The following is a 14,782-nucleotide window of genomic DNA, read 5'->3' on the forward strand; positions in this document are numbered from 1 at the left end:
TTAGAATGGCCAAAATTAGCAAGACAGGAAACAACCTGTGTTGGAGGGGATGTGGAGAAAGGGGAACCCTCTTACACTGTTGGTGGGAATGCAAGTTGGTGCAGCCACTTTGGAAAACAGTGTGGAGATTCCTCAAGAAATTAAAAATAGAGCTTCCCTATGACCCTGCAATTACACTACTGGGTATTTACCCCAAAGATACAGATGTTGTGAAAAGAAGGGCCATCTGTACCCCAATGTTTATAGCAGCAATGGCCACGGTCACCAAACTGTGGAAAGAACCAAGATGCCCTTCAACAGACGAATGGATAAGGAAGATGTGGTCCATATACACTATGGAGTATTATGCCTCCATCAGAAAGGATGATAACCCAACTTTTGTAGCAACATGGATGGGACTGGAAGAGATTATGCTGAGTGAAATAAGTCAAGCAGAGAGAGTCAAGTATCATATGGTTTTCACTTATTTGTGGAGCATAACAAATAGCATGGAGGACAAGGGGAGTTAGGAGAAGGGAGTTGAGAGAAATTGGAAGGGGAGATGAACCATGAGAGACTATGGACTCTGAAAAACAATCTGAGGGTTTTGAAGGGGCGGGGGGTGGGATGTTGGGGGAACCAGGTGGTGGGTATTGGAGACGGCACAGATTGCATGGAGCACTGGGTGTGGTGCAAAAACAATGAATACTGTTACGCTGAAAATAAATTTAAAAAATTAAAAAGAAAAAAAGAAAATGAGACAAGGTCCCTGAAAATCATGCTCCTTTACAAAAATGTCATAAATAGTAAAATAGTGAAGGATTTGGAAAGAAGGACATCAAAAAAGCTGAAATTAGAAAGAAAATTATTATTATCAAGAATCTGCGTTAATCTCCCTGTATGATTTTCCTGAGTTAATCCCTATATTCACTCTTTCAATATCCAAGAAATGCAACCTGTTTGTTTGCATTATTCTTGTTCAATGTAATAACACTCCAACATGTGTTGTTTTGTTTTGTTTTGTTTTAAGATTTTATGTATTTTTCAGAGAAAGAGAGAGGCAGGCAGAGGGAGAAGCAGGCTCCCCACTGAGCAAGGAGCCCAATGTGTGCCTCAATCCCAGAACTTCAAGATCACAACCTGAGCTGAAGGCAGACGCTTAACCAATTGAGCCATCCAGGTGTCGTATTCCAACATAGTTCCTAAGGCTGAATTACCAGTGTTGTAATCTGAGTGAAGATGTTGATTGGATGGCATACAGCAGAAATGAAAAAGGGAGTGTCCAGAAAGAAGATAATTATAATGCATGATTCTTCATTTGAGTTTATTTGGTTTTCAAGGAGTAATAATTATCTCAACCTCTTTTTTTTTTTTTTTTTACTTTATCATAATTTCCTTCTTGGTTCTTTGACTTCTATTTTATTTTTAAATCTGGAAAATTAACAATATAAAGTACCATATTTTGTAAATATCACTCCAAAATAATGTAGAGTTTTTATTTTTTTGTTTTCTTTGTTTTTGCATCTAATATCCCCCTCTTTTCTAGATCCATCTATTTTTATATCTTAGTGTTTTTACATAGACCCTTGGTAAATTTTATACCTGCAAGGGTTTTTATTTAGCTTTATTTTTACTTAACTCAGACTATTGTTTGCCTTTTTTTCATATAGTTATGAAATCCATTCTTTTTAAATTAATTGTCACTAATTCACATTAAATTAAAATCAATTCTTACCTTTGTTAGCAGATTTTACATAAAATTTACCCTAAATATTATTAAGTAATTTGAAGCTATAAGTGAAATTTACAAAGGAAGTATTGAATATATATGATGAATATATTTTACTGGATATTTGAGGATAAATTGGGATTTAGATAAAAATGAGAAGACTATTGAAAAATACCTAACTTAAGAAAAAGAATCATATTCTGGCAAATAACAGCTGCTTAATTTTCTTGTAATATAGGACTGCTATGTGAAAAGCTAATATTTGTCTGCCTTCATTGGGGACACTAGGAAACATGTCCACAGAAGGTTCATGTGGCCAAGGAGAAGACTCTATTTGACAACTGTTGTGTGACTGTGTAGTAAAAACAAAAATAGAGTTCAAGGTCACTCAAGTCACCTTTTATTTCTTTTATTTAATCCCTTTCTAGTCCAAATTACATATGTTGAGAGTGGGATTTCTGGTTCTTCATGATAGTTAATGAACAGACTGGAGAAAAGTAAAAATAGTATATTGTAAAAATTAAATCCAAGGACTTTCTTGAAGTGCAAAAAGCATATTTATATAAGCATATGTGAATGTGTTACTAAGGAAATAGAAAATTGTTTTAAAACAGGTTGAATCTTTGTTGCAATATTCCCAAAGTAAAAAAGTGTTACATCCCTATGTCTCTTTTCATCAGTCCCGATTTTAGCACAGGAACTCTTTTTCTAGAAATAGTAATATTTGAAGTCTTTCTTATAATTTTTATTTAATTAAATTAATTAATTTATTTACTTTTAGAAAGAGAGTGGGGGGAAGGACATAGGGAAATGGAGAGAGAGAGAATCTCAAACAGAGTCCCCACTTAGCATGGAGCCCAACGTGGAGCTCAATCTCACAACCCTGAGATCATGAACTGAGCTGAAACCAAGAGTTGGACTCTCAACTGAATGAACTGCCCAGGTGCCCTAGGAGTCTTTTTTTTTTAATTAAATAGATATTTCTAGAAAATCTTTACAATGAATTCCAGTAGAAAGAGCAGTGGAGTGTGTGCACGTATATTCGTACATGTATAGATATATATGTTCATACACATCCATGAGCTAAAGAAGGAGAACACATTTCATTTCAGTAATGTTTTACCACTTGGAAATCTTTCCAAATTCTACTTTTCACATAGGGATACTCAAAATGTTAATGTATAAAAATTTTCACAAAAGGTGTCTCTACAGTAAAGTACTTTAAATACATTTTCTCTTCCTTATGAATTTTCTTAATTTTTTTTCTAGCTTTCCTTATTATAAGAATACAGTACATAGGGGTGCCTGGGTGGCTCATAGAGTTAAGCAACCAACTCTTGGTTTCAGCTCAAGTCACGATCTCAGTGTTGTGGGATTGAGCCCCTTGTCGGGCTCTGTACTCAGCATGGAGTCTGCTTGTCCCTCCCACTTCGATCCTTCCTCTGCTCATTCTCTCTCTCTCTTTCTAAAATAAATAAAATCTTAAAAAAAAAAAGAATACAGCATGTAATACACATAATATAAAAATATGTATGAATTGACTGTTGATGTTATCACTAAGGTCTGGTCAACAGTGGGCTATTAATAGTTAAGATATTAAGGAATCAAAAGTTACACATGATTTCAACTGCTCAGGGGGGTGCCACTTATAAGCACTGCATTATTTAAGGGTCAACTGTACTGTGAAGATTAAATAGGATTATTTATGCATCTCCCATAACTCCTAGTCTAAAAACTTGTAAAGGAGAGAAAAAATCCCATTCTTTTTCTTTCTTTTTTTTTTTTAAGATTTTTTATTTATTTGACAGACAGAGATCACAAGTAGGCAGAGAGGCAGGCAGAGAGAGAGGGAGGGAAGCAGGCTCCCTGCCAAGCAGAGAGCCCGATATGGGGCTTTATCCCAGGACCCTGGGATCATGACCTGAGCCGAAAGCAGAGGCTTTAACCCACTGAGCCACCCAGGTGGCCCCTCATTTTTTCCTTTTAAAGAAAAAGGCTTATAATCATCTTCTCTTAAAAATGAGTTATTTCTTTAGGCTATATGTTTAAATGCATTTCTGGAAATGCATTTAAAACTTTCAATTTCACATGGTGCTATATTTGCAAATCTTTCAAATGAGAAGGGAAGGTCACTTAGGGAAAAAGGGAAATGTATTATGAAATGTGAGTCTTTTTAGAATATGTATTGATAGCATTTTTAACTATTTTGTCATGTTAAATTTACTTTGTAAATGAATTAAAGATAGAATAGATATAAAAATTAAAAAAAAAAGTTCAACCTATGACTAATAGGATAAATATTTTCTTTTTAATTCCATTTAGTATTAAGAAAGTCTATAAGCCTGAAACATCCCTTATTTAGAACCATGAGTGATATCAGTGATGGTTTGGGCAATTTTGGGGGCAAGTGAATTGCATCAAACATTAATAATAGGGTGCCTGGGTGGCTCAGTGGGTTAAGCCTCTGCCTTCGGCTCAGGTCATGATCTCCGGGTCCTGGGATCGAGCCCCGCATCGGGCTCTCTGGTCAGCAGGGAGCCTGCTTCCTCCTCTCTCTCTTCCTGCCTCTCTGCCTACTTGTGATCTCTGTCAAATAAATAAATAAAATCTTTAAAAAAAATGAATAATAAAGTAAATATTAGAAAGAAAATCTGTTTATAGCTGCAGAGAAAGTTACAAATATTTACAAGAACACTTATAGCATGCATTCTTATTTTCCAAATTGTGCAGACTTCCTTTATTCATTATTTTAGAAATTACTTGATTTTACTCTTATGATCAGAAAATTATTGTCTGTACTTTAACTGTCTACTTTATTTTCAGTATAGTATTTATTACAATAGGGTTGCCTGATTAATGTTCTTTATTCAATTAATGGTTTATATCAGGTTACATTTGTTTTCTCCTACAACCACACTAAAAAGACAAAAATGTAAAAATACAACCTTAATTTGTGAGATCAAGGTCTTCTGAACAATGAAGTGCCTGATTTAGACACAGTAGAGCCTGGAAGACTTTTATCCAATATGTCAAGGATTCTGATCAGCATTCAGTTTGAATGCAGAATCAAAGTTGAGGTCAATACACACACACATACACACACACACACACACACACACATATATATATGTATGTATGTATGTATGTATGTATATCTCCTCCAAATGGAAAAAACAGTTCCGAGAGAAAAGAGAAAGGGATGAAACTGGATTCCTCAGATTTTTCTTTTCCAGCTTCCCCATTTTTATCCCAATCATCCCCCTCCATGACACCACACACCTTTAAAATTCAGTAATGAAAGATTGACTTTTCACTGTAGTATTCCATCTTCAGTGATCCAAATTTCTTGTATATACTGTTATGTCTTTGATCCAAGTAAATATTTCCAGTTCTCCACCAGAAATGTCATAACGTCTGTGTATCCATTTTGAAAAAGAATGCTATTTACTGAAACAATAGAGGTCCAAACCTAAAACTGGATATCTAAATTTTACAATACCTAGCAAACACAAGTTAAAATGATGTATTTTTTTTTCTTTCCCAAAACTAAAAGCCTATTTCTCCTTGTCTGAGTTAGGCATAAAAATGAGCATCCTAGATGACATTTTAGCTAATTTTTGTGGATGTATGTCTATCTTTTATTAACCCTTTCATGTCAGTTTGACCCCTAATTATACCAAATTTTTCTTCCCTATCATGGAATATAAGAAATAATCCTTGATAAGATTCACTGCCATCACATGTTCTTTGAAAAATGGATTAGTATTACTCTCATTCTTGTGTTACTCCTAGATAACGTTAAGAAAATTTTTGGTTAACTAACAATTGAAATTAGAGGTAGAATCATGTGTAATTTGAAGAAGTCTCCAGTATATGTATATATATATTTTTCTTTTTTAGTTGTGAAATTTTAAGATCTAATTAGTTTCTCAAAACCTATATTCACTAATGACAAAACAAAGAAGAAATCAACAATTGCATAATAGAGTGAACATTCTTTTATTTGTAATGGACATTAATAATATTCAGCTTTTAGTTCAATATTATGTTTCAAATCTGTGTGGTCTGTGTCCAGAAAAAAAAAAAATAGCATTTAACTGAGAGAGTTCTGGGTTTTCTCTCTGCTCCAGAAACTGTCAAGGTATTTTATTTAAATGATGAATAAGGTCATAAAGAAAAAACATAGACTCTTCATAGTCAGACAATATCAACTTTAAAACAGAGCATTAACCTGTATGGTCAGTCTCTGTGGAAAAGAATATAACTTTGTCAAATTTTAGTACCATTTTCATACTCATTTCAAAGTGAGGAATACAGGTAACACAGTTAAAGATTGCAACATTTAAATCATGCAGTGCAGGAACTAAATAGAAACAAGGTATGCTGGTTAATTTATAGTAGCTACTCTTTAACCATATAAAATTTTTGAGCATTTCATAGAAACATAAAAGGTTATAGTTTGGATATAAGGCTGAGCCCAACTATGTACCTCCTCTCACATGCAAAGTCTCATTAAATGACAGAATTCCTAATCCCATATAAATTGCATGCAGCATATATTGAACTGTATGGTATTCTACATCATTCCTCTCTTTTTTGTTGGATCTTTATCACTTCTTGCCAGGTCATTTGGAGGCGTGTCCAACTCGTTCATGGCCTCAATCCATTTGTGTATTGGCCCCTAAAATCACCTATATAAAAAATCATAAAACCATGCATTTTCTGTGCTTTATGTCTTTGTCTGGCTCCTTACCTTTTAGAATATAGTCTAAGTACGACAATATAAAAAGCTGTAGTATCAAACCATCCGCGTTACCCATATCATAAGATACCCCGTTTTGGTATGCTTCAAAGACTGTATGCTTCAAAGACCCCGAATGACTTGCTATTTCCAGACAACTACTTCTCTTCCCCATGATTTTTTAAGCTGTCTCTGCCCCCACTCTGTTAAGACATTCTCTTTGCCCCATTCATTAGGTTTCTCACTTGACTTTTCCTTTAATATTTAGTTCAAGTGTTAACTAGTTCAGGTAGCTCCTCATGATTTGTGTTTCCCCAACTGGGATAACTTACCCCTTCTAAATATTTCTGAAACGCCATGTGTACTTATTAATGTTTACTACAGTTGGCATTTGTTTTAGAATTATCTTTCCGTGTTCTGCTTTAAAAGCAGGTTGACAGTTACTTGAGGTATGACTCAATTATCTCATTCTTAATTATCTTATTTTGGTGTTAATGAACACCACTACAAAAACATCCTTGATAACCTGGATCTCTATGACATGTGAAAAAAAAAAAGATATTCTTAAGCTTTCAGCTCTAATATTCATTCAAATAGACACTCCTTTTGGGATGTCTGAGTGGCTCAGTTGGTTAAGTGTCAGACTCTTGGTTTTGGCTCAGGTCATGGTCTCAGAGTCATGAGAATCATCCCAGAGTTGGGCTCTACACTGGCCGGGGAGTCTGCTTTAGTTTCTCTCTCTGACTTCTTCCCTTCCCTTCATGCTTGGGGATGCACATGCTCTCTAAATAAATAAACAAACAAACAAACAGACACTCCTTTTATCCCAAGAAAATATATTCTCAAAATGTAGTTTTCTAAATACTGGAAACATTAAGTGGTATATTTAAGGCAGATGAAGTTCAACACAAAAGGCTTTTTTTTTTTTTTTTTTTTCCCCTCCCAGCATGTGGCTTCATTGCTAAAGAAAGTTGTTTCTCTGAGCAGGTGTTTCCATGTCTCAACCTGCAGGAAGTCATTTAAAACCAAGACACACCAGGATAGTTTCCATGGAAGCAGAAATTAACCCCTAACAATCCCATACTTCATTCACATCTGGTACAACCTCCATCAGAGATAGCAATTGAGGCAAATTACTCCTCTAAAAGACAAATAAAAGAGTAATTATCTTAATAATCTTTTCCTGTATTACTGTAAATGTTGCTCTGTGACATGTATTTTATATTAATATTAAGGTAAATAGCCACATCTAATTAACTTCTTTACAAATCATATTCCTACCTTTTAAGTGACTATATTATAATAAACTTTATTTTAGAATGATGAATACTTTAAGAATGATAGCCACACTTCCCACTTACCTATAGTCTCCTCTTCAGGTGTTTTCTATACTTGCATTTGTCCAAGTCTCAGGAAAGATTTCAATGACTTGGAAAAAGACTTCAATGACTTGAACTGGTGAAAAATACTTCTCCATTATTTCTGGTGCAGCCAGCGAAGCTGAAGTCTTGAGCCATAAAGGGCTTGAAATGACCTCCATGGACAACATTCCATTCAAATGTTTTAGGCTTGTGACTACTAAAGGCAACCACAGATTTTCCCACCTGAATTTTTTCCTCACTCTCTCCTGGAGTTATCCAGTGATCCAACATTTTTGAGATTCTTATGACATGAAGAATTAAACTTTTGTAGACTCACCATTTTATGTAAGTATATTCTACATATATATGCATCACAATATCTATGTTATATATATATATAATTTTCCATTTGTTAGGATGGCTAATTAACTACAAAGACAGAAGATAAAGTAAATATATGAGAATTATTTATGAAGAAGGGAAAACTGTTTCCTCATACCCTCCTGCTACAGTTACCCTTCGCACAAAGCACACAGTTTTTCTATCTAACATTCCATTCTCTTTCCATCTAGAAAAGACTTTAAGGTGAAGTTCACATTGGCATAGTTGTCTTTAATATAATGAATGAGTTCATGGAAAAATCAGCTGAGACTGAAATTATTTTAATGGCTAGGTTTTCCTCCATTCAAAACTGTGCTCTCTGACACATAAATCACCTCCTGTGGGCTGTAGAAGTTTTTGTTGTTTTTGTTCAAGTCTAGAGATTAGAAGCATGGATATTTATTACAGTTAAGGACCTAAGAGTTTCAGAGAGGCAATTTCTGAAAGATGACTAAAAAATGACCTCATTCTCCTTCAACTTTATTGTCAACACTATTCTGTGCTGGTACTACAAGATTCATGATGTGATTCAGTTCTTTCCACATGGGCTTCAGGGGCATGTTTCTCAATAAAGAATTGTGCTTGAATGGCTGACTTTATTTTTTTCCAAAAGACTTTCCCTTTTATAATTCATCCAAGTAGGAAAACACTGCTATAAACATTGCAAAATATTTATAATTTGGAATAGTAAATACACTCTCTGTGCTTTCATAGTTTGGAGTGAGTCAGAAATTCTGAAGTCCTGAAAGAGATAGATTGAACTCTATTAGATAAAATTTCTGTATTTCTAATTCCCTGAGTTGACAGTTTGTAGGTTACCAATGAACCAGTTCAAAGAATGATCTGTGGCATAGTAATGATATATAAAATGATTACTACCAATAAGAGGGAAGTACAAAAACTGAGATTAAGCATTCAAAATATTTTAGAGAAACTTGACAGACTAATTACATGTCTAATAGAGTTAATAAGATAAAATATGTATTCATATTTTGTAATCCTCTTTTTTGTTTTCAATTTTCATAGTAATTCATTATAGTGATTCATTTTTCATTACAATTTACTGAAGTTTAAGTTTGAAAAAAAGACTCTTCACCACAGATAGTTTGAGAAACACTAAATTCTAGAACAGTGGTTTTCAAGAATTTTAAATATTACATAAAAGCTTCATTTTTGAAAAAGTTAAATGTGGAGATGTTCTGATCAAAGTATTGGTAAAGGAAAAACACAGCTCCTCTTTTCCCACTAAGGCAGAAACAGGAGCCTACAGGGAACAGGAAGTAACATCAAAACCAAAGGGCATTAAGTAGAACAAAGTATGAAAAATGTTTAAAAATTGCAGTGATGGTAAATGACATTTCATGATTGTAGACAAAATTGTAAATAAAATTTAAAATTAAAATATTAAAGAAAGACTAAAAATATTTAAAATGATTAAAGAATACCCCTAATCAAATTGGGCTTAATATATGCACTGTTCCTAGAAGTTGAACACCCAGTGAATAAAACATATCCCACCGTTCTCAAATCCTGCCCCTCAAGGTTGTTCATGCTTCTGTCTCTAGAGCCTGTGAATGTTCCATCTAATGGCAAAAGAGACTTGACAGGTATAATTCTGGTTATATACCTTAAAATAGAGAGATTTTCCTGGATTTTTTAAAAATATTTTATTTACTTACTTGACAGACAGAGATCAAAAGTAGGCAGAGAGGCAGGCAGAGAGAGAGGCCAGGGGAGCAGCCTCCCCACTGAGCAGAGAGCCAGATGTGGGGCTCATCCCAGGACCCCAGGTTCATGACCTGAGCCAAAGGTACAGGCTTTAACCCACTGAGCCGCCCACGTGCCCCGATTTTCCTGGATTTTAAGGGTAGGCTGAATCTGATCACATGAGCCTTTATTTTTAATTTAATTTAATTTTATTTTTCTAAGATTTTATTTATTTATTTGACAGAGATAGACACAGCGAGAGAGGGAATGCAAGCAGGGGGAGTGGGAGAGGAAGAAGCAGGCTTCCAGGGGAGCAGGAAGCCCAATGCGGGGCTTGGTCCCAGGACCCTGGGACCATGACCCAAGCTGAAGGCAGACGCTTAATGACTAAGCCACCCAGGTGCCGCAAGATCACATGAGCCTTTAAACTCAGAGAACTTTCTCCAACTAGGCTCAGGGAAGATGTGGCAAAGGGAAATTTAGAGATATTCCAAGCATGAGAAGGGCCCAACCACCAGTGCTGGAGAGAGCCACATGAAAAGTATGAGAATTGTTATAGACTGAATGTGTCTCCCCAAATCTTTGTTGAATTCCTAACCCACCAAGAACACGGTTAGGGCCCTTATAAAAGAGGCCCCAGAGAGCTCTCCTGCTGTTGTTTTGCCGTTAGAGAACAGACTGTGAACATGATTATGTATAAGTGAGAAATCACCAGACACTGAATCACCCGGGATCTTGATCTTGGAGTTCTAGTCTCCAGAACTGGAGAAATCAATGTTTATTGTTTAAGCTATTTGGTCTACATGTTTTTGTTAGAGCAGCCCAACTGACTAAAACAAAGCAAATGTAGGTAGCCCCTAAGAAGGAAAGATGCCCTCGGTGACAGCAATAAAGGGACAGTATCTTCAGTCCTATTATAGCAGGGAACTGAATTTGGTCATCTACCAGAATGTGCTTGGAAGTCGATTCACTCCCAGAACCTCCAGGAAGTAATGCCACCCTGTTGACACTGTGGTATTCACCTTGCAGATTCTAAACACGAGACCCAATTGGACCGTGTTGCACCAGGACTTCTTACCTATAGACTTATTGAACTAGAAGGTAATAAATGTACATTGTTTTAAATTAGTAGATCTGAGGTAATTTGTTATAGTGGCAATGGAAAATAATGTATTTTTACCCAAAAGAAGGAGTTTATTATTGAATTATTGTGGACCTAACACCTTCCCTGAAAACAAGGCCAAAGTTTCTACCTGACTCATTGAATAGTAGTCTAGTTTCTGAACTTCAGCCAATGCATTACTTTTAAAATATTCCAACTGTACTACGTTTACTTTAATTCAAAATCAGCATACATATAATATGCTTCACATGAATACAATGTCCATAATTGTGCCAATGTAAATAATTTCATTTTTTAAATTCTTACTAGAATTATGCCTACCTTTTATTCCTTTCATTAAGAACTTAGTTTAGGGGCACCTGGGTGGCTCAGTTGGTTGAGCATCTGCCTTCGGCTCAGATCGTGATCCTGGGGTTCTGGGATTGAGCCCTTCATTCGGCTCCCTGCTCGGCAGGAAGCCTGCCTTCTCCCACTCCCCCTGCCTGTGTTCCCTCTTTCACTGTGTGTATCTCTCTGTCAAATAAGTAAATAAAATCTTTAAAAAAAAAAAGAACTTAGTTTATACAAGGCTCTGTAAAAAGCACTTTATTTACCTTGCCACATCTAAGGGGGGTATGAGATTTTAATAGCACTAAAGGAAATTGAGTCTGGAAAGTTAAAGAAAAATCCAGCCTGAAACTCTGGTCTGCATAATGTAAGACTGATGCTTATGACTTTCACGTGCTTTTTCTCTGACTGGAGAAGTCTAGTTTTATTCTCTGTAGTATGCCTGTTAATCTAGAGAAGAAAAAAAAGGAGAATGACTGCAGAAGTTATTAAAAATATTTCAGTTACATTGTTTTTTCTTCCTATGACTTCACAAATAGCAACTTCCTTAGCTGCTGCTGCTACTAGGCTCACTAATTAATTTATGCAGTAGAACCAATAAAAAGACACATATTCAGAATGTTTACATATACTCAGCTGGAAGATTCAAACAAACATTTATATCTTAGTAAGCAAAATGACAACAAAGAGTAAATAATCTCTATATTCAATGAAAAATGCTTGCCATTTTGCTAAATTGCAGAGTAAATTTTATGTGTGTTTCATGAGGGTCAATAATTACAAAATTAATCCACCTGATTGGTTTGTTATATTCTGAGCATCTTCTCTTACATTCAAGTAGGCGCTTCTTCTCTTGTTGGTATGGAGTTTGAGAGTTTATCGAATCATGGAGGCTTGCAGGGTAGAATTTCTGATTATTAGTGTTAGAATACAAACTACTCCAAAAGTTACTGGCATAAGATTACAACTATTCATTTTGTGCAGGGAGTCCTTGCATGAGAAATTCAGACATTGTATGATAGGGATGGTTTTCCTGTACCTCAAGATGCTTTTGGCCTCAGATGAAAGATTGAAAGATTGGATACTGAACTCATCAGAGAGTTCACTCACCAACATGTTGATGTTGGTCTGATGGAACATTTACATGTGAGATCTCCATGTGATCTGGACTTCCTTCCAACATGATGCCTCAGTTCAAAAGGCATGTGTTCCAAAAAGAAAAGATGAAGGCCTGATCACTTTTATTGACCTAGATTCAGAAGTCAGGCAACATCACTTCTGCCACATCAGGTTGGTTGAGACAGTTACAGTGGTCTGGCCAGGTTCAAGGAAAAGAAATGAAGATTCTGCCTCTCCTTTTTGGAAGAGTGTCAATATCACTTTGTTAGAAGAATATGTGGAATAAATATATACTTGAGCTGTCTTTCGACAGCACTATCTGGTGTAGTATGGAATCTACACACACAAGAGAGGTGCGTGAGATACAATGAAGAGATTATTGAAGGCTTTTGACATATAGACTGCATCCAGTAATAGAAAAGGAATAACAAAAGCATCCTGAAAATTCATTAACTCTGAAACACAATTAGAAAAATATTTTCCCACACCTTTTTCTCATTGTAACGTTGTTTTATGTGTCAACTTGGCTGGCTTCCAGTTTCCATATTTGAAACACTTTCATAGGTGTTAGTACTGTGAATGAATTTTGAGGATGTTAGTGATGTCCATAATCATTTGAGTTTAAGTAAAGGAAATTATCTTAGACAATCTGAGTGGGCTTAATCCATTGATTTAAAAAACTTTAAGATCAGGACTGAGACATATCTGATGAAGGAGATATTCTGCCTGTGGATAATGACATCATCTTGCATCCAAGAATGGCAGCCTGCTCTTCCTGACAGCCTGCTCTATAAATTCCAACATGATGAGCAAGATCTTATAATAGGGTAAGCCAATAACTTGTAATTAATCTCTTGATATATATCTCCTATTCATTCTGTTTTCCTGGTTGACTCTTGAAGGAAACATTCATTAAAAACATCTATTTCTATTATGACATTCAAAATTATGAAATTGTGATCAATAATAAGAAAAATGTATTTGGTCTTCATTCAACTGTTCTGGCAAAAAGTGTCTAAAACCCTCAGAATTTCTTAAATTATAAGAGTAACAAAAATACCTCTGTTATGCTAATGTGATGACTTTTGGAAAACATCTAAGGATGGAGGCTGGTTGTCAGGAGAATCAGGCATATGATTAGAGGGATGGAAGTTTTAGTTCCACCTCCCTGATCTCCAAGGGCAAGAGAGAGGCCACAGATTGAGTTCAATCACTAATGGCCAATGATTTAATCAACAATGGCTATGTAATGAGGCCTCCATAAAAATCCAAAAAGACAAGCCTGTGAACAGTGGAGATCTGGGGGGAGAGATGCACTAGGAGAAGGCATGGAAGCTCCATACCCTTTCCCTATGCTGTGTCCTCTGCATCCACTTAAAAAAATAAGAAAAAGTACAAAGAAAAGAAAAATCCAAAATAGAGTCACTTAAGACCCCACATCAACAAGCCAAAACTTACTACCTACCTAAACTAAGTGCAATTTCAAATCCCCAATGGATGTTACCTTTAACCAATCACCATGAAATTTCCTAGTGAGCGTGAGGAAAATTGTTGATAGTTCTCCTAAGGAGGGAAGCTTTGCCTAAAATAATGCATTCTTTACTAATAATCTCCCTTTTTTTTGTCCACCTCTGAATCTGAAAATATGTCCTTTTCTATAGCATGTCAGAACTCTTTTCTATTTGCTAGATGGAATGCTGCCTGATTCATGAATTGTTCAATAAAGCCAATTTGTATCTTTTAAATTACTTGAATTTTTTTAACACATCTCTTCCATCTGGCTATTCCTGTTACTTATATCCTATTATAATAAACCAGTGATGTTAAGTAACATGTTTCTCTAGTTTTATAAGTTGCTTTAGCAAATCTGTCAAACTCAAGGAGGATGTCACTGGAACCTTTGATCTATAGCCTATAGCCAGTTGGTCAAAAACACAGGTGACAGCCTGGACTTACAATTAGCATCTGGAGGGGGGTTGACTCTCCTATAGGACTGAACACTTAATCTGTGGGATCTGATGCTATCGACTAGAAAATAGTGTCAAAATGGAATTGAACTGTAGGACACTCAGCTGATAATCACAGAATTCCTTGGTGTGAGAACCCCATCCAGCAGAACTGTAGTTGGTGACCAGAATTTTAACATTTATTCTGGGAACTTTCAATTTAATGAATAGAATTGTTACCAATTTTCACTAATGCTTAGTAATTATAACTAAAGAGTGGCAGAATATGCCACCATAAAGTATTGGCATAAGGATTATTTTAAGTTGAAGACATTTGAGAAGGAGGAGATAAGAAGTTTCTCTGCCTTC

The sequence above is a fragment of the Enhydra lutris genome, unplaced genomic scaffold (assembly GCF_002288905.1).
Source record: "Enhydra lutris kenyoni isolate GAN:26980312 unplaced genomic scaffold, ASM228890v2 scaffoldscaffold2, whole genome shotgun sequence".
In the NCBI taxonomy this organism is placed as follows: Eukaryota; Metazoa; Chordata; class Mammalia; order Carnivora; family Mustelidae; genus Enhydra; species Enhydra lutris.